This window comes from Staurois parvus, unplaced genomic scaffold (genome assembly GCF_062004578.1).
Source record: "Staurois parvus isolate SC_StPar_1 unplaced genomic scaffold, SC_StPar_1.0 ptg000017l, whole genome shotgun sequence".
Classification (NCBI taxonomy): domain Eukaryota; kingdom Metazoa; phylum Chordata; class Amphibia; order Anura; family Ranidae; genus Staurois; species Staurois parvus.
Window position 1 is genome coordinate 6,040,044 of NW_028317813.1, and position 21,136 is coordinate 6,061,179.

Sequence of the window (21,136 nt, forward strand, 5' to 3'; positions counted from 1 at the left end):
TTTGTGAAAATGAATCAGGCGTGGATTAGTCTGGATTTCAAACCACCAGTTCCTGACACAACTGACTAAATCCGCCATGAATCATGCCTCAAACATGTGCCACTTTCAGGTCTCCTCACACACTGCTGGTGTGTTACATTTTTTGACATAGGGTGCAGGCAGATTACGGGCCTCACATAGCTGCTGCCAGGCCCCTAATCTGCCATGGGCCCCTATATACCGCCTCCTCATGCTGCTGCCAAGTCCAGAGTCTCTCATGGGTCCCTGTACGGCCTCCCATTGCTGCTGTCTCCATCGCCACACTCTGCTGCCATGTGCCACTTTCAGGTCTCCTCACACTGCTGGTGTGTAGAATTTTTTGACATAGGGTGCTGGCAGATTATGGGCCTCCTATAGCTGCTGCCAGGCCCCTAATCTGCCATAGGCCCCTATATACCGCCTCCTCATGCTGCTGCCAAGTCCAGAGTCTCTCATGGGTCCCTGTACGGCCTCCCATTGCTGCTGTCTCCATCGCCACACTCTGCTGCCATGTGCCACTTTCAGGTCTCCTCACACTGCTGGTGTGTAGAATTTTTTGACATAGGGTGCTGGCAGATTATGGGCCTCCTATAGCTGCTGCCAGGCCCCTAATCTGCCATAGGCCCCTATATACCGCCTCCTCATGCTGCTGCCAGGTCCAGAGTCTCTCATGGGTCCCTGTACGGCCTCCCATTGCTGCTGTCTCCATCGCCACACTCTGCTGCCATGTGCCACTTTCAGGTCTCTTCACACTGCTGGTGTGTTAAATTTTTTGACATAGGGTGCAGGCAGATTACGGGCCTCACATAGCTGCTGCCAGGCCCCTAATCTGCCATGGGCCCCTATATACCGCCTCCTCATGCTGCTGCCAAGTCCAGAGTCTCTCATGGGTCCCTGTACGGCCTCCCATTGCTGCTGTCTCCATCGCCACACTCTGCTGCCATGTGCCACTTTCAGGTCTCCTCACACTGCTGGTGTGTAGAATTTTTTGACATAGGGTGCTGGCAGATTATGGGCCTCCTATAGCTGCTGCCAGGCCCCTAATCTGCCATAGGCCCCTATATACCGCCTCCTCATGCTGCTGCCAAGTCCAGAGTCTCTCATGGGTCCCTGTACGGCCTCCCATTGCTGCTGTCTCCATCGCCACACTCTGCTGCCATGTGCCACTTTCAGGTCTCCTCACACTGCTGGTGTGTAGAATTTTTTGACATAGGGTGCTGGCAGATTATGGGCCTCCTATAGCTGCTGCCAGGCCCCTAATCTGCCATAGGCCCCTATATACCGCCTCCTCATGCTGCTGCCAGGTCCAGAGTCTCTCATGGGTCCCTGTACGGCCTCCCATTGCTGCTGTCTCCATCGCCACACTCTGCCATGTGCCACTTTCAGGTCTCCTCACACACTGCTGGTGTGTAGAATTTTTTGACATAGGGTGCTGGCAGATTATGGGCCTCCTATAGCTGCTGCCAGGCCCCTAATCTGCCATAGGCCCCTATATACCGCTTCCTCATGCTGCTGCCAGGTCCAGAGTCTCTCATGGGTCCCTGTACGGCCTCCCATTGCTGCTGTCTCCATCGCCACACTCTGCCATGTGCCACTTTCAGGTCTCCTCACACACTGCTGGTGTGTTACATTTTTTGACATAGGGTGCAGGCAGATTACGGGCCTCACATAGCTGCTGCCAGGCCCCTAATCTGCCATGGGCCCCTATATACCGCCTCCTCATGCTGCTGCCAAGTCCAGAGTCTCTCATGGGTCCCTGTATGGCCTCCCATTGCTGCTGTCTCCATCGCCACACTCTGCTGCCATGTGCCACTTTCAGGTCTCTTCACACTGCTGGTGTGTTAAATTTTTTGACATAGGGTGCAGGCAGATTACGGGCCTCACATAGCTCCTGCCAGGCCCCTAATCTGCCATGGGCCCCTATATACCGCCTCCTCATGCTGCTGCCAAGTCTAGAGTCTGTCATGGGTCCCTGTACGGCCTCCCATTGCTGCTGTCTCCATCGCCACACTCTGCTGCCATGTGCCACTTTCAGGTCTCCTCACACTGCTGGTGTGTAGAATTTTTTGACATAGGGTGCTGGCAGATTATGGGCCTCCTATAGCTGCTGCCAGGCCCCTAATCTGCCATAGGCCCCTATATACCGCCTCCTCATGCTGCTGCCAGGTCCAGAGTCTCTCATGGGTCCCTGTACGGCCTCCCATTGCTGCTGTCTCCATCGCCACACTCTGCCATGTGCCACTTTCAGGTCTCCTCACACACTGCTGGTGTGTAGAATTTTTTGACATAGGGTGCTGGCAGATTATGGGCCTCCTATAGCTGCTGCCAGGCCCCTAATCTGCCATAGGCCCCTATATACCGCTTCCTCATGCTGCTGCCAGGTCCAGAGTCTCTCATGGGTCCCTGTACGGCCTCCCATTGCTGCTGTCTCCATCGCCACACTCTGCCATGTGCCACTTTCAGGTCTCCTCACACACTGCTGGTGTGTTACATTTTTTGACATAGGGTGCAGGCAGATTACGGGCCTCACATAGCTGCTGCCAGGCCCCTAATCTGCCATGGGCCCCTATATACCGCCTCCTCATGCTGCTGCCAAGTCCAGAGTCTCTCATGGGTCCCTGTATGGCCTCCCATTGCTGCTGTCTCCATCGCCACACTCTGCTGCCATGTGCCACTTTCAGGTCTCTTCACACTGCTGGTGTGTTAAATTTTTTGACATAGGGTGCAGGCAGATTACGGGCCTCACATAGCTCCTGCCAGGCCCCTAATCTGCCATGGGCCCCTATATACCGCCTCCTCATGCTGCTGCCAAGTCTAGAGTCTGTCATGGGTCCCTGTACGGCCTCCCATTGCTGCTGTCTCCATCGCCACACTCTGCTGCCATGTGCCACTTTCAGGTCTCCTCACACTGCTGGTGTGTAGAATTTTTTGACATAGGGTGCTGGCAGATTATGGGCCTCCTATAGCTGCTGCCAGGCCCCTAATCTGCCATAGGCCCCTATATACCGCCTCCTCATGCTGCTGCCAGGTCCAGAGTCTCTCATGGGTCCCTGTACGGCCTCCCATTGCTGCTGTCTCCATCGCCACACTCTGCCATGTGCCACTTTCAGGTCTCCTCACACACTGCTGGTGTGTTACATTTTTTGACATAGGGTGCAGGCAGATTACGGGCCTCACATAGCTGCTGCCAGGCCCCTAATCTGCCATGGGCCCCTATATACCGCCTCCTCATGCTGCTGCCAAGTCCAGAGTCTCTCATGGGTCCCTGTACGGCCTCCCATTGCTGCTGTCTCCATCGCCACACTCTGCTGCCATGTGCCACTTTCAGGTCTCTTCACACTGCTGGTGTGTTAAATTTTTTGACATAGGGTGCAGGCAGATTACGGGCCTCACATAGCTGCTGCCAGGCCCCTAATCTGCCATGGGCCCCTATATACCGCCTCCTCATGCTGCTGCCAAGTCCAGAGTCTGTCATGGGTCCCTGTATGGCCTCCCATTGCTGCTGTCTCCATCGCCACACTCTGCTGCCATGTGCCACTTTCAGGTCTCTTCACACTGCTGGTGTGTTAAATTTTTTGACATAGGGTGCAGGCAGATTACGGGCCTCACATAGCTCCTGCCAGGCCCCTAATCTGCCATGGGCCCCTATATACCGCCTCCTCATGCTGCTGCCAAGTCTAGAGTCTGTCATGGGTCCCTGTACGGCCTCCCATTGCTGCTGTCTCCATCGCCACACTCTGCCATGTGCCACTTTCAGGTCTCCTCACACACTGCTGGTGTGTTACATTTTTTGACATAGGGTGCAGGCAGATTACGGGCCTCACATAGCTGCTGCCAGGCCCCTAATCTGCCATGGGCCCCTATATACCGCCTCCTCATGCTGCTGCCAAGTCCAGAGTCTCTCATGGGTCCCTGTACGGCCTCCCATTGCTGCTGTCTCCATCGCCACACTCTGCTGCCATGTGCCACTTTCAGGTCTCTTCACACTGCTGGTGTGTTAAATTTTTTGACATAGGGTGCAGGCAGATTACGGGCCTCACATAGCTGCTGCCAGGCCCCTAATCTGCCATGGGCCCCTATATACCGCCTCCTCATGCTGCTGCCAAGTCCAGAGTCTCTCATGGGTCCCTGTACGGCCTCCCATTGCTGCTGTCTCCATCGCCACACTCTGCTGCCATGTGCCACTTTCAGGTCTCCTCACACTGCTGGTGTGTAGAATTTTTTGACATAGGGTGCTGGCAGATTATGGGCCTCCTATAGCTGCTGCCAGGCCCCTAATCTGCCATAGGCCCCTATATACCGCCTCCTCATGCTGCTGCCAAGTCCAGAGTCTCTCATGGGTCCCTGTACGGCCTCCCATTGCTGCTGTCTCCATCGCCACACTCTGCTGCCATGTGCCACTTTCAGGTCTCCTCACACTGCTGGTGTGTAGAATTTTTTGACATAGGGTGCTGGCAGATTATGGGCCTCCTATAGCTGCTGCCAGGCCCCTAATCTGCCATAGGCCCCTATATACCGCCTCCTCATGCTGCTGCCAGGTCCAGAGTCTCTCATGGGTCCCTGTACGGCCTCCCATTGCTGCTGTCTCCATCGCCACACTCTGCCATGTGCCACTTTCAGGTCTCCTCACACACTGCTGGTGTGTTACATTTTTTGACATAGGGTGCAGGCAGATTACGGGCCTCACATAGCTGCTGCCAGGCCCCTAATCTGCCATGGGCCCCTATATACCGCCTCCTCATGCTGCTGCCAAGTCCAGAGTCTCTCATGGGTCCCTGTACGGCCTCCCATTGCTGCTGTCTCCATCGCCACACTCTGCTGCCATGTGCCACTTTCAGGTCTCTTCACACTGCTGGTGTGTTAAATTTTTTGACATAGGGTGCAGGCAGATTACGGGCCTCACATAGCTGCTGCCAGGCCCCTAATCTGCCATGGGCCCCTATATACCGCCTCCTCATGCTGCTGCCAAGTCCAGAGTCTGTCATGGGTCCCTGTATGGCCTCCCATTGCTGCTGTCTCCATCGCCACACTCTGCTGCCATGTGCCACTTTCAGGTCTCTTCACACTGCTGGTGTGTTAAATTTTTTGACATAGGGTGCAGGCAGATTACGGGCCTCACATAGCTCCTGCCAGGCCCCTAATCTGCCATGGGCCCCTATATACCGCCTCCTCATGCTGCTGCCAAGTCTAGAGTCTGTCATGGGTCCCTGTACGGCCTCCCATTGCTGCTGTCTCCATCGCCACACTCTGCCATGTGCCACTTTCAGGTCTCCTCACACACTGCTGGTGTGTTACATTTTTTGACATAGGGTGCAGGCAGATTACGGGCCTCACATAGCTGCTGCCAGGCCCCTAATCTGCCATGGGCCCCTATATACCGCCTCCTCATGCTGCTGCCAAGTCCAGAGTCTCTCATGGGTCCCTGTACGGCCTCCCATTGCTGCTGTCTCCATCGCCACACTCTGCTGCCATGTGCCACTTTCAGGTCTCTTCACACTGCTGGTGTGTTAAATTTTTTGACATAGGGTGCAGGCAGATTACGGGCCTCACATAGCTGCTGCCAGGCCCCTAATCTGCCATGGGCCCCTATATACCGCCTCCTCATGCTGCTGCCAAGTCCAGAGTCTCTCATGGGTCCCTGTACGGCCTCCCATTGCTGCTGTCTCCATCGCCACACTCTGCTGCCATGTGCCACTTTCAGGTCTCCTCACACTGCTGGTGTGTAGAATTTTTTGACATAGGGTGCTGGCAGATTATGGGCCTCCTATAGCTGCTGCCAGGCCCCTAATCTGCCATAGGCCCCTATATACCGCCTCCTCATGCTGCTGCCAAGTCCAGAGTCTCTCATGGGTCCCTGTACGGCCTCCCATTGCTGCTGTCTCCATCGCCACACTCTGCTGCCATGTGCCACTTTCAGGTCTCCTCACACTGCTGGTGTGTAGAATTTTTTGACATAGGGTGCTGGCAGATTATGGGCCTCCTATAGCTGCTGCCAGGCCCCTAATCTGCCATAGGCCCCTATATACCGCCTCCTCATGCTGCTGCCAGGTCCAGAGTCTCTCATGGGTCCCTGTACGGCCTCCCATTGCTGCTGTCTCCATCGCCACACTCTGCCATGTGCCACTTTCAGGTCTCCTCACACACTGCTGGTGTGTTACATTTTTTGACATAGGGTGCAGGCAGATTACGGGCCTCACATAGCTGCTGCCAGGCCCCTAATCTGCCATGGGCCCCTATATACCGCCTCCTCATGCTGCTGCCAAGTCCAGAGTCTCTCATGGGTCCCTGTACGGCCTCCCATTGCTGCTGTCTCCATCGCCACACTCTGCTGCCATGTGCCACTTTCAGGTCTCTTCACACTGCTGGTGTGTTAAATTTTTTGACATAGGGTGCAGGCAGATTACGGGCCTCACATAGCTGCTGCCAGGCCCCTAATCTGCCATGGGCCCCTATATACCGCCTCCTCATGCTGCTGCCAAGTCCAGAGTCTGTCATGGGTCCCTGTATGGCCTCCCATTGCTGCTGTCTCCATCGCCACACTCTGCTGCCATGTGCCACTTTCAGGTCTCTTCACACTGCTGGTGTGTTAAATTTTTTGACATAGGGTGCAGGCAGATTACGGGCCTCACATAGCTGCTGCCAGGCCCCTAATCTGCCATGGGCCCCTATATACCGCCTCCTCATGCTGCTGCCAAGTCCAGAGTCTCTCATGGGTCCCTGTACGGCCTCCCATTGCTGCTGTCTCCATCGCCACACTCTGCTGCCATGTGCCACTTTCAGGTCTCTTCACACTGCTGGTGTGTTAAATTTTTTGACATAGGGTGCAGGCAGATTACGGGCCTCACATAGCTGCTGCCAGGCCCCTAATCTGCCATGGGCCCCCGTACCGACTCCTCATGCTGTGACGTTGCAACAAGGTGGAATTCAACCCTACATATGTTAGACCGCCTTTACGAACAGCTAAAGGCCATCACAGATTTCCTGATGTTAAAAGCGGATAAAGGTACTCCCTGTGTAACTTAGATGTCAGCCATTGGCAGCTCATGTGTGACACCTGCGCTTGCTCAGGCCCTTTGAGGAGGCCACGCTATTCGTGAGTCGGCAGGACTATGGGATGAATGAGGTCAAATCGGCCATGGGCCCCCGTACCGCCTGTTCACGCTGATGCTGGTCCCACAGTGTGACCTGGGTCCCTGTACGGCCTTCCATTGCTTCCACTCTGCCATGTGCCACTTTGAAATCTCCTCACACTCCTGCGGTTGTCCATTTTGTCATAGGTTGCTGGCAGATTACAGGCCTTCCATAGGTGCCACCAAGCCCCATATCGGCCATGGGCCCCCGTACCGCCTGGTCACGCTGCTGCTGGGCCCATAGTGTGACCTGGGTCCCTGTACCGCCTCCCATTGCTCCCACTCTGCCATGTGCCACTTTCAGGTCTCCTCACACACTGCTGGTGTGTTACATTTTTTGACATAGGGTGCAGGCAGATTACGGGCCTCACATAGCTGCTGCCAGGCCCCTAATCTGCCATGGGCCCCTATATACCGCCTCCTCATGCTGCTGCCAAGTCCAGAGTCTGTCATGGGTCCCTGTATGGCCTCCCATTGCTGCTGTCTCCATCGCCACACTCTGCTGCCATGTGCCACTTTCAGGTCTCTTCACACTGCTGGTGTGTTAAATTTTTTGACATAGGGTGCAGGCAGATTACGGGCCTCACATAGCTGCTGCCAGGCCCCTAATCTGCCATGGGCCCCTATATACCGCCTCCTCATGCTGCTGCCAAGTCCAGAGTCTCTCATGGGTCCCTGTACGGCCTCCCATTGCTGCTGTCTCCATCGCCACACTCTGCTGCCATGTGCCACTTTCAGGTCTCTTCACACTGCTGGTGTGTTAAATTTTTTGACATAGGGTGCAGGCAGATTACGGGCCTCACATAGCTGCTGCCAGGCCCCTAATCTGCCATGGGCCCCCGTACCGACTCCTCATGCTGTGACGTTGCAACAAGGTGGAATTCAACCCTACATATGTTAGACCGCCTTTACGAACAGCTAAAGGCCATCACAGATTTCCTGATGTTAAAAGCGGATAAAGGTACTCCCTGTGTAACTTAGATGTCAGCCATTGGCAGCTCATGTGTGACACCTGCGCTTGCTCAGGCCCTTTGAGGAGGCCACGCTATTCGTGAGTCGGCAGGACTATGGGATGAATGAGGTCAAATCGGCCATGGGCCCCCGTACCGCCTGTTCACGCTGATGCTGGTCCCACAGTGTGACCTGGGTCCCTGTACGGCCTTCCATTGCTTCCACTCTGCCATGTGCCACTTTGAAATCTCCTCACACTCCTGCGGTTGTCCATTTTGTCATAGGTTGCTGGCAGATTACAGGCCTTCCATAGGTGCCACCAAGCCCCATATCGGCCATGGGCCCCCGTACCGCCTGGTCACGCTGCTGCTGGGCCCATAGTGTGACCTGGGTCCCTGTACCGCCTCCCATTGCTCCCACTCTGCCATGTGCCACTTTCAGGTCTCCTCACGCTCCTGCTGGTTTCCATTTTGTCATAGGTTGCTGTATGGCCTCCCATTGCTGCTGCCTCCACCGCCACACTGTGGCTCCAAACACTGGTTTTGGCCCCGTGACTGGCCAAAGGAGTGAAGTGTGCAGTGATTCTAAGATCGACGGCACTCATCTGCATGTCATACTGACAGACAGTATTATTTCTCTTCCCCAGCAGACTCCAAGGGCATTTAAATTAAAGGTACAGTGTTCTGCACTAATATTAAGTCTCTCTGAAGCCTAGAAACACCCTTTTTTAAGTTAAATTCACAGCGAATTTATTCGACTCGAATCGAATATTGTCCACGAATTCGCCGAATCAGTCGAATCGAATTTTTCATTTCTTCGCTCATCTCTAGTTGTAAGCACCCCATAAGTGGTAAACGGTTTGTCTTACATAAATAAACATTACATAAATAAAAGCTGATTGTTGTAAGCACCCCATAAGTGGTAAACGGTTTGTCTTACATAAATAAACATTACATAAATAAATCTCACTGTTGTAAGCACCCCATCAGTGGTAAATGCTTTGTCTTACATAAATAAACATTACATAAATAAAAGCTGATTGTTGTAAGCACCCTATAAGTGGTAAATGGTTTGTCTTACATAAATAAACGTTACATAAATAAAAGCTGATTGTTGTAAGCACCCCACCAGTGGTAAATGCTTTGTCTTACATAAATAAACGTTACATAAATAAAAGCTGATTGTTGTAAGCACCCCATAAGTGGTAAACGGTTTGTCTTACATAAATAAACATTACATAAATAAAAGCTGATTGTTGTAAGCACCCCATCAGTGGTAAATGTATTGTCTTAGTTAAATAAACATTACATAAATAAAAGCTGATTGTTGTAAGCACCCCATCAGTGGTAAATGTATTGTCTTAGTTAAATAAACATTACATAAATAAAAGCTGATTGTTGTAAGCACCTCATCAGTGGTAAATGGTTTGTCTTACATAAATAAACATTACATAAAAAAAAGCTGATTGTTGTAAGCACCCTATAAGTGGTAAATGGTTTGTCTTACATAAATAAACGTTACATAAATAAAAGCTGATTGTTGTAAGCACCCCACCAGTGGTAAATGCTTTGTCTTACATAAATAAACGTTACATAAATAAAAGCTGATTGTTGTAAGCACCCCATAAGTGGTAAACGGTTTGTCTTACATAAATAAACATTACATAAATAAAAGCTGATTGTTGTAAGCACCCCATCAGTGGTAAATGTATTGTCTTAGTTAAATAAACATTACATAAATAAAAGCTGATTGTTGTAAGCACCTCATCAGTGGTAAATGGTTTGTCTTACATAAATAAACATTACATAAAAAAAAGCTGATTGCTGTAAGCACCCCATCAGTGGTAAACGGTTTGTCTTAACTCTGTAACTAATGCATTCTGCTTATTCTTTTGAAGAACAACAGACTTACTGGTTGGATCACCAGGGGAAAATAGAAGAAAGAAAGCCTAAAAAAGAAAAGGAATGCAGTCGTCACAGCTAAGAAATTGTAAGCTGCAATATAATAAATGTTTGCTTTTGGGTTTAATACTACTAAACGTAAATAATATGATTCTGCATTTAATTACTGAATGCAACTTGAGAGAAGCATGCTATTTTTGAACAACAACAACAACAAAAAAAAATATTCAAGAAGCTGCCTAACATTTATCGTGTGAGGGTACATCATGTGGTTGACCAGAATACTGATATACTGCTCCAAACTACTCAGATCAAGATCACAGCGGTGTGAAATACAGAGTACATTTAATTACGGCATTCTATGCATTAGGGTAAAGAACCTTCTGTATGCAGCCCCCCTCCCCAGCACCCCCTAAAATTTACCTGAACCTGATCTCGATTCAGCGATCTGCACAAGAGTAACTGTTCTCTCTGCTCTCTATTCTCCTCACTGGACAGAGAGGCAGCAGCCGAAGTCATTGGCTCCTGCTACTTTCAATCACAGCCAATGAGCAGGGCTTAGCTGCAAAACCATTACACAGAGCAGGTAATTATGACATGTTTGGTACTTTTAAAACATAAAAATCATGCCTTTAAAATCACTTTAAGGATGTGAATAATAATAATGATAATAAAAAAATGTATGAATATGGTTGTGATGAGGTTGCAAAAAATTAATGTTTATCCATGCTGCTCATAAAATCCTGTCTTGATAGCTCTTTAGTTCCAGGCAAGGTATACAAAAAGCAAGCACTTCTGTTTTTGGCAAACACTGGTTTTACTGCTATCCGGGGCTCTGTTAGCCCTCATGTACAATGGGCGATTTAAAAACGCTGGTAGCGTTAGCTGTATAAGTTGCATCAAAAACTTTTTTTTAGCGTTTTTGCATTAGCATTTAGTCGCGTTTTTCTGCGTTAGCGTTTCTTACAAAAGAAAAATTTTTGACAAAAAAAAGCTAAAAAATGCTGGTTTGCGCGTTTACCAACTTTAGAGCATTTTTATAGGTAAAAAACTCCTCTACAAAACCCACTAGTTCTGGGATTTTTTTCCAGCCAAAAAACGCCCCTGCCAAAAAACACTGATTAAACACCATGTGTGCATGGACACATAGGATAACATGCTGGGGAGTTTATTGGTTGTAGAAAAAAAAACGCCAAAAGCCAAAAACAGCAGCTGTAAAAAAGTGAGCATGAGGACTTGCCCTCACTTCCTGTCCTGTTGACAACAATTTCACAAGAGAGGAGCTAAGGGAAAAGCCTCCAATTATTCTACTAAAAATGGTTTTAGCTGGACAACGTTGTCTTTTTTATCATTGAAAGAAGGGTATTTATATATGTATGTGATTTTTTTATACTATTTTCATTCAATAGTTGACATTTATACAGAAGTTTAGCATTTACTTAGTTTATTGTAGTTGTTTTTGACACACCACGTGTGTCCTGTGAAAGCAGTTTACTATGTGACAGTTACGTGTTTTGAACAAGTTTTCTTTGCACTTTATATTGTTTATAGCTGTTGTAATTTTTCATGATGGCTTGTGACCTTTGAAGGGGTTACCCTCTATTGATATGTATGTTTCTGTTGTATTTTACTGCTCTGTGAATGAAGAATTGTTTAACCACTTCCTGTCCGGCCCATGTATATAAACGGCTGGACGGTGGCAGTGCAGGGTCGGGTGGCCATTTATAAACGGCCTCCCCGCACCCTGCTTGTGCGCACTCCCTGGGAGCGCGCAGCACCGCGATCCGGTGCCCGCTATGTCCTCCAGGCACAGTGGAACACCAAACGTCGGACGGGACCTCTGTGCGAGGTCCCGATCATGTGATCACTGATTGGCCAATCAGTGATCACATGCAGAGTAGTAAGCAAGATGTCACTTCTGACATCATTGCTTACTACATGTGAAATCTGTGAATGATCACAGAGATCACATGGTACAGGGCCATTCACAATAGCCTTGTACCATGTGACAAGCTGTGACCAATCACAGCTCACAAAGTAGTTCTCAATGCAGTTAGAGAGGAGAAATGATTGCTTTTACAGCCTTTATGGGTGTAAAAGCAATCAGTGTAAAAAAAAAAAAATCTTCATCACCCCCCACAAGTAGTACAGTGTCACCATGGTGACACTGTACTGCTAGGGTGACAGTATGTTAAAAAAATAATAATAATATAAAAAAATAAAAAAAATGTTAAAAAAAGTTTAAATTATAATTTTTGGTTATAAACTAATTTGGGTTTTTTTTTTTTTACTAAAAAGATAACGGAATACATTTTGGCCAAGATTTATGATGAAATACTATTTATTTGCAAAATTTTAAAAGAAAAACACTTTTTTTCAAAATTTTGGGACTTTCATTTACATAGCAAAAAAATAAAAATCCCAGTGGTGAATAAATGCCACCAAAATAAAGCTTTATCTGTCTCAAAAAAATGCTAAAAAATTCATATGGGTACAGTGTTGCATGACCGCGCAATTGTCATTCAAAGTGTGATAGCACTGAAAGCTAAAAATTGGCCTGGACAGGAAGGGGGTAAAAGTGTCCGGACTGGAAGTGGTTAAATAAAGAATTAAAAAAAATAAAAAGCAGCTTTCCTTTGACTGGTATTCCAGTAACCTCTTTTCTTTGGTTTTTATTGCTGGCTGTGCCCCCAATAGGGAGATTCTCTCTCTCTATTGTTACTGTTTCTCTTTGTCCCTGAAGGTGAAAGGAAAACAAATTCCCACATTTTAGGTTGACATTGAACACTAATAGTTGGGAAATCTCCCCAATGGGACATAGATGGCAAAAAAAACTACCAGGGGTTCTAACCTCCCATTACTCTTATCAAAATTAAAAAGAATGTTTTGCCTTTAGTTACACTTTAAAGTAATTTTTACTGTGATATTTGGTGAAGTAATTTCTGTATCTTTGGACAGGTCTGTTTTTCTTGTTAGAGAATAGCCATTGTCATTCTCTGATGACGTTCTTGAAAGTGTCACTCTGGGATCCATCTTGATGACACCCTCTCCTAACAGCCCAAGTTCCACACCTTTGTAAGAATACTTGTCTATTCTTAATCCAATTCTGTCTTGTGAATATTTGATCCAAAGATATCTCTAAAAATAACTGTGAAAAAGTAAAGTATCCCTGCTACATATGACATATGTTCTAAAAGGAATTAGACCATTGTGGTATGCATGTACACTGGATTATGTTTGCAGCGCTATCCCCTTAGGGATTGCTAATGATTTTGGGTGCCCCCTATAGTCCTGCACAGCCAGTCATTCAGCATTTTCCCCACAAGCTTTCATCCGGAGACAGAAAACAGTCCTTGAGCATTGGATTTGGTACTTTTTGAGGGGATTAGAACTTGGATAGGGCAAGAGGGTATAGGATGCCCAAGGGAACCGATATCCGAGGACAACTTCCTGAACTATTCACAAGTTTCTGTTCACTGATGTAATCTCTGTTGAAGTGCTAGCCAGCATCTCCTAGTTGTACCACCCCAGACCTTAGATGAACACCTCTTCACCCAATCTGGAGACTTTCTTCCTGAGCAGGGGATCTGGCTCCTGTCTCTTTAACTGAAGTGACCAGTCACTAGTAAGGGACTAATTTGGTTTCCTACCAGAGTGCTCCTTCCCCTATCCACCTAGGGGGGTGCAGGTGTGCTCACTAAGATCCTCTCCTGTACCGCTTGTGGCTTGGCAGCTACTACCAGTCCTGTCAGCAGGGCTGCTTCATCCCTGCCATACAGGTGGTCCTCGCATAGGGGACCAATAAGTCCCAGGTTTTCCTCCTTTCCAGCTCCAGGCTCACAGGCAGGCATCATCTCACTAGGCCTCCTGGCAGCCTTCTTCCTCCAGACTTACATCTTCCTACTCCTCACACACCACACTCCTGCCACTGAGCAGGCGCCAACACTTTTAAGGGAGTACCAGCCCTTTGTCAAGACTTCTTTTGGGGATTGGCTGAGGTCCCTCAAGAGTGCAACCAGCCACTCCACAGATCCACCCATTGCCTCCAAGGCCCTCCTTTGAAAGCCTCAGAACAGAGGGAAATTCCAAAGGGGCTGGCCTGCAGAGTCTCTCAGCCCCAACCACAATTTGCCCCCTCTGACTATCACATCTGAGCTGCTAACCAGCTCCTGACTAACTATTGAGTCTAGCTGCTCCCCGTAGCTAAACTAGGAGGGTGCTACATGTTTGTTATGTTTGGAGTGATTGGGAGGTTTTTTGCAGAAAATTATGTATATGCTTGTATATACACAAAAAAAGTATTTGAACAGCTGGCAAAAATAAGAGGAGAAAATAGATATATTTTACTACAAGTAACAGGGTGGATTTACTAAAGACACATAGACTGAGAACTTTGTAAGTGCAGTTGCTCCAGAGTTTAATAAATGAGGAGAAACTCTGCTGATTTCATCCATCCAATCATGTGCAAGTAAAAATGCAGTTTTTATTATTTTTCTTGCTTGTGATTGGGTATTCTTTGTAAAGTTAAGTTTTATCTCATTTAATAATCTCTGGAGCAACTTGCAAAGTGCATAGTTTAATTGCCTTAAAATAGAACTGAAGGAAAAATAGTTTTTTTTTTTATTTGGGGTTCCTGTACCATAGCCAAAACAGGAAGTGAGAGTAAATCCCTGCAATTTAATCGAATTCCTTGGGGACCCCCAGGTCACCAGAATCAGTGTCCCCATTGGAAGATTTCCCCTCTTTTACTTTTCTAGGGACAACCGAAATGTGTTTTTTTTTACTTTCACCTTCAATGATAATGGTAAACAGGACAAACAGAGAGGGTGAATCTTCCTAATGGGGGCACTGACAGCAATAAAAATCCAACAGGTGTTCTAATCCACCTCCACTATATCCAAAACTAAAAGAAATGTTTTCCCTCTAGTTATACATTAAGTAAATCAACCCCAATGATTCTGTGTTTTTCCATATTAAGGTTTCTATGCATTACTGTTGAGAGAACTGATCCAAAAAGGCAGTGACTACTCCAAATTGGCTATTGTGTTTTTACATTCCTCAAATGCCGCATGCCTGGACCACTACTTATTTACATTTTTACATTTATTTCCTTTAGTGAATTGACTTTAATGCTGTTTTGTGTGGTATTTACTGAGCATTTTTGCTTTTAGAGATAAATACCACATAAGGTGATAGTGTATTGCCATTTTCAGCATAGCATGCAATACTTTGGAAATATGCATCACATCACCTAAATACTGCATTCTGTCTGCTTTAGTGAATGGAGCATATTGTAATACATTTAACAATCCATATAAATTACCTATTATGTAAATTGCACATGTATATTTTTTACTGAATTTAACTGTTATGTATAAAAACAACAGAATTGCTAATTAAACGGATAAAAGGATACTTAATATTTTAACACTTTTGATTTGATAAAATGGCCTTGCACATTTTGAGCTATAAGTTATACTGGGGTTTTAAAAATAATACTTTTGTGTTTTCTTTTAAGTTGTATGAAATGCATGAAAGGTTTTTTTCTTTTTATCGTTTGGCAAGTATGAAGCCCGATTTTTACTGCCATACTCCCATGACATCTGCTGGATGTTTCTTGGAATTGCAGATCCACCCTCTTCAGTTAATGCAATGTTTGAGAAGTAGTGCAACCTAGAAAAGGCTAATTAACTGTTTTATTGTAGTGTAAGCTCTGAATGGAGTCAATAAATGATGTGATTATTTAAGGCTTTTATTAACAACAATTAGCCTACATATGCACTACCCTGAACTTTCCAAAGAATGTTTGATCAAAACCCGATGTCTTTTTTATTTAGCACCATATCCATTTTTACACTAACAGGTGATCATAGAAAATAATAGAGATGTGGCAGTAATGATGTTGCAACAGTTTCACTTTCCTGCAATACATACACCATACCAGCTCCATGTTTTGGGTGACATAGCATTATAGTATAGATTGCAGAAATCCATAGATCCATAGTTGACCAGCAGCTTTGTCCTGCTCCAGAATCATTATGGAGGGATGTGTAACTATGGTGTAGTCTATTAAATTACTGCACCTGGTAATCTTTAACAGGTACTATTGGGTGGAGTGATTCCCTGTCACAACAAGGAGTGGCATTGGACATGGAGCCTACACAGACATAAGTGACCACTGACACCAATGCTGGGGTGTGAGGGGCTTTAATATTCCCACTGACTGCAACACTGTGAGGGCTTTTTCTACTCCCATTGTTACCCATTCCTGGGGTCCATTTATTACTCCCTGTAAGGTCCATGCTAAGAGGTTTTCTCTGTTGAAGGGCTAGCCAGCATCTCCTAGTTGTACCACCCCAGACCTTAGATGAACTCCTCTTCATGCAATCTGGAGACTTTCTTCCTGAGCAGGGGTTCTGGCTCCTGTCTCTTTAACTGAAGTGAACAGTCACTAGTAAGGGACTAATTTGGTTTCCTACCAGAGTGCTCCTTCCCCTATCCACCTAGGGGGGGCAGGTGTGCTCACTAAGATCCTCTCCTGTACCGCTTGTGGCTTGGCAGCTGCTACCAGTCCTATCAGCAGGGCTGCTTCATCCCTGCCATACAGGTGGTCCTCGCATAGGGGGCCAATGAGTCCCAGGTTTTCCTCCTTTCCAGCTCCAAGCTCACAGGCAGGCATTATCTCACTAGGCCTCCTGGCAGCCTTCTTCCTCCAGCCTTACATCTTCCTACTCCTCACACACCACACTCCTGCCACTGAGCAGGCTACAACACTTTTAAGGGAGTACCAGCCCCTTGCTAAGAGGTTTTTACTACTTCAACCAAGATGCAATCCCACCTCCTGCACTCTTTAAGTTACACACGTCTGACCCATGCACTTTGTGTATCACACACTTCTGACACCTGCACTCTGTCGACGGCTCACTCCTAACCCCAGCACTTCATGCGTTATGCATCCTAGGCCCCTGCATTCTTTGCAGCACACACTCTAAACGCCTGCACACTGTTCATTAGCATTCCTGACTCCTGCACTCTGTGCATTACGCTGTTCTGACCCCTGAAGACTGTGTATTACACACCCTTCACTCCTGCAGTCTGACCGTTACATACTGTTGACCCCTGCACTATTTACACAGCGCTGTACATTATATACTCCCGACCCATGCACTCTGTTTTAATGAAGTTCTGGACTGTGTGCAGAAAGCCTTATGTAATGAAAAAAATCTTTTTTTTTATGATTATGCTGAGAGTTATATGTGTCTGTGAGACTCTAGCCGGTGACACAGCCTTTAAGGCCTATTTGGTGGGGGGAATTAATATAAAAGATGATGACATATGTGTGCTGTGTGATTTTATTCATCCATGCCCCTTTAATCCCCTCCCACTGCACAGCTGGGCCACACCCACAATTAAGACCTTATTGTTACTTATTCAGAGTGCCCAAGCTGTTTCACAATCCTGCCTAAATTATCCATTCACTTTTGTATCCAGTTAGGCAAGCCTTTGCACTACATAGTTGTTAACAGACCTAAAGGAGATTGTACAATGAATGAACTGAGCTTTATGCAGGCCATAGACTGGTTGTTTATCGGCCGAATTTTCGTCCGCACGAAAAATTGGCTGATATTCACGCCGTTAGTGGGGCAATGCATCGGCCGTTTTTCGTGGATCTTCTGGTTTCTTGTTATCTTTTTTATCGGTCACAAAAAACGCATTTGTGGCAGCATCCATGCCAGCAACGACCGATTTTTCATTTATTGGCCGACAATTCGGCCGATAAACAGCCCGTTTATGGCCAGCCTTAGAATGTAAAGCATGCAAAAACAAAATGTATTCTTCCTCTCTATTATCCTGGCACCCCTTACTAACCTGCTTAAAGCTCCATTCACATAAGTGTGAGCATGTTTGCACGTGCACATCATAAGCACTGCAACCATTCGTTTGGGGCTGTCCTATCAACAAGAAATGTAGGGAAGTCCCTGGCCCTTTTTAGAAATCCAGCTGCACAGAATTGCATTGTGCTGCGTACAAAATCGTGCCGGGTTGCCAATGCGTGGGGGTGCCTGTCACGTACCTGTATGCGGATCCTGAGATGACAAAGGTGGCTTCTTACACAGTTCCCATCTGAGCACCCTGAGTTAGTACCAAGATGTACTCAGAATCAGAGTCAGGAAAAGGCAGAAGTTGGCAAAAGTTGGCAGCGAGGTACAGAGCCAGTCAGAGGCAGAACTGTGGTCAGTAGTCCAGGCCAAGGTCGGCAGTGGAGACAGATGGCAAACATGAGCTGGCAAGGGTAATCCGAGAGCAAGGTCAGAGAGGAAGCTAGGTAGATAAGAGGATCACAGATGAGCATTGAGACTGGAACACGGGGACAAGGCTGAAGACCATACAGCACAGAACCACTGAAAGCTCAGGTTTAACTAGGCCGCTTGTCAGCAGTGGATGTGCGAGCACATGTGTGCGTGCTCATATGTGTGTGCAAATGTGCAATGTGTTTCCTATGCTAATAAGAATGTGCATGCTTATGCACACATGCATTAGCCAAACAGCATGTCTTAACCTAACGGCTGGCACCACATTCATATTAAATCTGTCCTTTACATTTACTGCAATCTACAATAGTTTTCAAATTCCTCTTCACCATCAACTGTCACAGTTTTGGGAGGCCCTGAATCTCGATCATGGAATGAGTTGGCACGTCAGGTTTACACAAAGGACATGTTTGTTAAAGTGATACTAAAGGGTATTTTTTTTTTCTTTAAAATTAAAAAGATATCATACTCACCTGCTGACTATCTCCTGTAGTATGTCTGCAGTCTCCGACCATCTTCTATAGTATGTTAGCAGTCTCTGACCGTCTCCTGTAGTATGTCTGCAGTCTCTGACCATTTTTTTTGTATGTCTGCAGTCTCTGAGCATCTCCTGTACTTTGTCTGCAGTCTCTGACCTTGACCTGAAATATATCTGCAGTCTCTGACCATTTCCTGCAATATTTGACCGTCTCCTGTAATATGTACGCAGTCTCTGATCATCTTCTACACAAAAATGGCAACCGTCCTAACCTATAACTAGCCTTAGCAGTAAGGTGCATACATGTGCTTCTACTATGGAGGCTTTCAAAATTATAGTTAGGTCCACAGTATACAGAGGACCCTTATTGTGGGACTGTGGCTTATGCATGTATTTGCAAATGTGTGCAAACAAAACTCTCTGTTTTTAATGCAAACTGTTAGGCAGGGCCATATGGGTTTTTTCGCAAGCTGGCTGGTAAGTGTTGCTAAGAATTCCTTTTTTGTCTGTGCTTATCATCTCCTGTACTATGTCCACAGTCTCTGATCATCTCCTGTACTATGTCCGCAGTCTCTGACCATCTCCTGCAGTATGTCTGCAGTCTCTGATCATCTTCTGTTGTATGTCTGCAGTCTCTGGCCATCTCTTACAGTATGTCTGCAATCTCTGAATGGCTCCTGTAATATGTACACAGTCTCTGATCATCTACTGTAGTCTATCTGCAGTCTCTGATCATCTCCTGTACAATGTCTGCAGTCTCTATCTCCTGCAGTTTATCTGCAGTCTCTGATCATCTTCTCTGATCATCTCCTATATTATATCCACAATCTCTAACCATCTCCTGTAGTATGTCTGCAGTCTCTGACCCTCTCCTGTAGCATGTTCACAGTCTCTGACCATCTCCTATAGTAGGTCTGCAGACTCTGAACATCTCCTGTAGTAGGTCTGCAGTCTATTGCCCTCTCCTGTAGCATGTCTAGCACTAAATAATATGCACATCGTTTTAGTGTGTCTTGGGCTGCAGTTGAGACCCCCAAAATCTCATTAATTGACCATCACAGCAATGTGAATACACACAATTAGCTGCTCTGTTCATGTACAGAGAGGTGGTCAAGAAACAGTTCTCTTTTGAGCCACTCTTAGATGCAGTTTAGTCATGCCCATTGTTGTCTGTAGCTTGCATAGCAGATTTTGTTTTTCAGTTGATTCAACTGAAGTGTAAACCAAGCAAAATACTTGTTATGGGTATTGTCAGTGTTTCCATATTGTGTTTATACTGTTTAAATATCGATTGTCTTCATTTTTTAATAGGAGTTCTGTCATTTTTCATGTTGTCAGTAAAAAATTAGCTCTATCAGTAAATTTTCCATGTTTTGTCAGTGAAAAATACTGCAGGAGTTTGGCAACCCTGGCCCCATGAAAGGCTCTTGGTACCATTATTGGGTCGCCAACTTTAAGTCTCCTGCCACACAATTGGACAGCATGGTTTGGTTGATGTTCCCATCGTACAGTCTCTGATTGAGGAGGTAGTTGGGATTCCTGAGGACTGACTCATCATCTGGTTCAGCCAGTCCATGTCCTCCAGCACCACCAGCTGGTCCCTCAGGGCTCAGAAATGGCTGGCGATGGAGATCAGGCTTGCTGGCTCTGCCTGATTAGCGAGGTCCAGGCAGTAGCTACAGCAGTCCAGGTTGATGGGAGAGTGGCAACTTTCCTTAGACATGGCAGGGAAAAGTTCTGTCAGAGGAGAGGAGTCTGAGTGTGAGAAGGTGGAGGCTCCCTCTGAGGTAAACTTTTGGATGGAGGCTGCGCCTGGGGTGACTATGAGGAGATATAAGGGACACAGATTTTCTGTGAGGAGATGGAGGCTACTCTGAGGTGATTTGAGGGATGAAGGCTCCTCTGAGGTGAGAGAGCTTATCACCAAATATTTCGACATACAGAGACTGCTATGTGTCCTGTCACTGAACGTTACTACATAAAGAGCCTCTTTGTCTTAGCAATATGGAGGTGGGGATTTGTGTGGGTGTGGCTTGAGTGAGGGCAGGGACACAGATGGTCCTCATGATCTCTTATTGCCCGGGGGCCCCATGAGTTGTCAGTCTCCCCCTGGTCCCCATGCAACCTTTTTACTTCTTTCAAAAAGACTCCAGCTGTTTTGGCTGCTGATGGAGTCCCCATAATAGGAACAAAGTATGCCATCTTAGAAAGATGATATACTGTACAATCACAAAGACCACTAAAAAACTTTCAGACAAAGAAAGATCAACAACAAAGTCCATTGAGATAATGTCCCAAGGCCTCTCCGGAATAATAAGTGACTTTAACGCTTTACTCTTGCTGCCC

The 21,136-nt window shown here is 46.8% G+C and overlaps 1 long non-coding RNA gene across 3 annotated transcripts in view; it reads left to right on the top strand.

Moving 5' to 3' along the window:
• Window positions 1-21,136, top strand: part of LOC149473263 (uncharacterized) — a 115,771-nt gene that overhangs the window by 93,190 nt on the left and 1,445 nt on the right. For 2 of the 3 annotated variants that reach the window (XR_016313337.1, XR_016313341.1), the window contains 2 exons: window positions 9,997-10,088; window positions 12,959-13,075. This is a non-coding gene — a long non-coding RNA (uncharacterized LOC149473263). The remainder of the gene's footprint in view (window positions 1-9,996; window positions 10,089-12,958; window positions 13,076-21,136) is intronic. The other variant, XR_016313339.1, reaches the window with a different exon arrangement.